The sequence below is a fragment of the Callospermophilus lateralis genome, unplaced genomic scaffold, assembly GCF_048772815.1.
Source record: "Callospermophilus lateralis isolate mCalLat2 unplaced genomic scaffold, mCalLat2.hap1 Scaffold_63, whole genome shotgun sequence".
Taxonomy (NCBI): domain Eukaryota; kingdom Metazoa; phylum Chordata; class Mammalia; order Rodentia; family Sciuridae; genus Callospermophilus; species Callospermophilus lateralis.
In genome coordinates, this window is record NW_027514713.1 from 13,505,035 (window position 1) to 13,508,522 (window position 3,488).

Genomic DNA, 3,488 nt, shown 5'->3' on the forward strand with positions numbered 1-3,488 from the left:
AATCGACTCCTTGATTGGGCATTACTTGTTGAGTTATTATTTATTGATGCATCAGTTTATATAGTTTACTGTGATAGCTTTCAAAGAAGCTGTAGTTTGGTTTTATCTTTGACTTCACTGGCACTAGAATGAAGATAGAAATTCTGGCAATGATGGCTAATAAAAAATTATGTAACATTCCAACAGGCACTAAGAAAACAATTTTCTTAACAATTTACATTACCCTCAACAAAATTATTAAATATAATGAAAAGGAAAGGTGAAAAGTAAACAAACAGATCTGTGAACCTCCTTTTTTGTTCACATAGTAAAATAGTCCTCAACAGCTGCTTACCCAATTTTAATTAAACATTTAAATCACGTGGATAAAAAAAAATTCGGATCCTTTTTTTTCATGAGCGCTCCTCATATATTATATATGGACATATGCACATACAGACATACAACACAAAACACAAGTGTGCACACATAACATACAACACATAAGACAATAGTAAAGGCCTTGTAGCTTTACACAGGTGAAATCTCCATTGCAATGTTTAAAAACTTCACAGTCAAAAAATAAAACTGATCATAAAAACATTAACCTAGGTCTGTATGAGCTCAAAAAATAAAATAGAACTTCATGATGTGGAAAAAAGCAATAATAAAATAGATATTGAAAAAAGCATCCTGGTTACCACCTGGGTTTGTATCTTATTTGGATATCCCATCCTTTTTCCTGTAACTTGCATATGGGTCTGAAGGTATTCCCACAAGGAAGCCTCAAGGATTTTACATTTGAAATAGGCCTTAATGTTGTTCATTATTTATTTGCCTCCAGGTGTGGGAGAATCAATGTCGCAGATGTAAGAATAGCCAAGCTGGAGCTCTGGATATCAGCTTTTATGGATTTAAGTCAAATCATCTTCTTTTTGGTCTGTAGAAATAGCTTTGGTTAGTCTCTCTGGAATCCAAATTGGCTGCTATTCTCCCTGTGGAAACAAACAAACAGATCCCCAACTCCAGACAATCACTGGGTCAGGACCTTTCCATTGTCATGTTAAAATATTCTTCCAAAGTACCTTAGGCTTATGTACATTTTTTGGATACATATGCCTTTCAGCAGCACTAAGCCCTAATGAATCCAAATTTAAAAAGTTTAGAGTAAAAAGGGTTATTTTAAGTTTATCTTTGGGGGATATATACCCCTTTCCAATTCCTTCTTTTAGATTTAATAAGTACATTTTAATAGTTTGATGAGCTCTTTCAACTATGCCTTGTCCCTGTCGACTGTATGGGATTCCTGTTATATGAGTAATGCCAAATGATGAACAAAATTGTTTAAAAGAGGTAGAAGTAAAACCAGGACTAATATCTGTTTTTAATTGTTTTGGAAGGCCCATAGTGGCAAAATTTTGTAGGCAATGTGCTATAATATCTTTAGTTTTTTCTCCAGCATGAAGGGAGCCCATCATAAATCCAGAAGAAGTATCAATTGGAACATGCAAATATTTTAATTTTCCAAATTCTGGCAAGTGTGTGATGTCCATCCGCCAAATATACTTAGGTATCAGTCCTCTAGGATTGACTCCAAGATTAACTTTTGGAAAAAAGTCACACAATTTTGACATTGTTTTATTATTTGTCTAGATTGTTCCTTAGTTATTTTAAAATTCTTTTGCAAAGTATTAGCATTGACATGAAACGTTTTATGAAAATTTGTAGCTTCTTCTATTGTAGAGAAAATATGTATGTCATGTGTTATTTTTTTAAGAGAGAGAGAGAGAGAGAGAGAGAGAGAATTTTTTTTAAATTTATTTTTTAGTTTTCAGAGGGCAAAATATCTTTGTTCGTTTGTGGTGCTGAGGATCGAACCCAGGCTGCACGCATCCCAGGCCAGCACGCTACCGCTTGAGCCACATCCCCAGCCCTCATGTGTAGTTTTATCTGCTAAATCATTGCCCAAACTAAGTGCTCCAGGCAATCCTGTATGTGCCCTGATATGTTCGATAAAGAATGGATCTTTTCTGTCCCAGATTAGACTTTGTATAGTGGAAAACAAAGAGAAAACAGTAGAGTAAGGCGAAATCCTACCAACATCTTCAAGGGATACTGTTAGCATTAACTATATACGGACTATCAGAAAATAAATTAAATACAGGTAGCGAGGCCCCCCTGGGGCGCCGCGGGTGCCCGGGCCACCAGCTCCACCAAAGCCCGGGGTGCGGGTGGCCACCTCTGCAGCCTCTAGGCTCCTTCCCCATCCCCCGGATGCCGATACCGAGTGGACACCGGTTCCAGCGCCTGGTCTCCATGGCCACCCGCGTCAGCTTGTCCCGCGGCAGCGTGGGACCCGGGGCCGTTGGTCCGGTCGAGGCAGCGATTCGTGTGAAGTTGGAGCAGGCCCTGAGCCCCGAGGTGCTAGAGCTGCGCAATGAGAGCGGCGGCCACGCCGTCCCGCCGGGCAGCGAGACGCACTTCCGCGTGGCCGTGGTGAGCTCGCGCTTCTAGGGACTGAGCGCCCTGCAGCGGTCCGGCTGGTCCACGCGGCGCTGTCGGAGGAGCTGGCCGGGCCGGTCCACGCTCTGGCCATCCAGGCCCGGACTCCCGCCCAGTGGCGGGAGAACCCGCAGCTGGACACAAGCCCCCACCTGCCTGGGTGGGAGCAAGAAGAGCAAGAACACTCCCTGACACCAGCTAAGGGGGAGGACGGCATCCGAATGGGCGGATGGGGGTCAGCTAGTGAACCACGACCGCCTTGCTGTGGTCTTTAGGGGTGTCCCAACCCCTTGGCATACTCGCATTTCCCATAAATAGAAGCCGAGGTCACACCAGTTAGCCCAGGAAGGGCGGCCACCCGCCACGTGCTCCCGGTGTACTAAGGAAGGACTGCCTAGCTGTTGCCGTTAGTGTTGACTTGCCGGGAAAGAACTACACCAGTCCTAAGGGGTGGAAACTGCCCTGTGCATTAAAAGAGCAATTACCATATGACTGCATTGCTGTGTTCTTAGTGGCTATTGAATTGGTGCCACAGTTGGTTGTTTTGTATTGTTTGTTACTGGCGATTGAATCCAAGGTCACTGAGCCACATCCCCAGTCCTTTTTTTAAGTTTTGAGACAGGATGTTGCAAAGTGGCCAAGGCTGGCTTTGAACTTGTGGTCCTCTGCCTCAGCCTCCCCTTCCAGAGTCACTGGGATTACAGGCCTGTGCTGCTTGCACCTGGCTGTTGTAGTTGTTCTTGAGAAAAAAATATTTGTAGACTAGGGAAGTCAAAAAGGGATTCCTGGTGGAATTAAACCAGAAAAGAGAGGAAAGGTGTTTCAAGCAGGGGAAAGAACTTCAGCAAAGCGGTGGAGGTTGGACTGAGCAGTTATTAGTCAAGGCAGCGGTTATGGGCAGGAACACATTTGAATTTCATATTGGTGTAACGTTTGGCTTTTTAACAGCCTGTCAGTTTCCAAAAAGTGTTTGTGCTTATAAGAAAAAAAAAAAAAACTTAAAAAAC

General features: G+C 43.1%; 1 pseudogene; it reads left to right on the forward strand.

Annotated features, from left to right (window-relative positions):
* The first annotated feature begins 2,149 nt into the window (after positions 1 to 2,149).
* LOC143389606 (bolA-like protein 1) lies at positions 2,150 to 2,702 on the forward strand (annotated as a pseudogene).
* Positions 2,703 to 3,488: the final 786 nt, after the last annotated feature.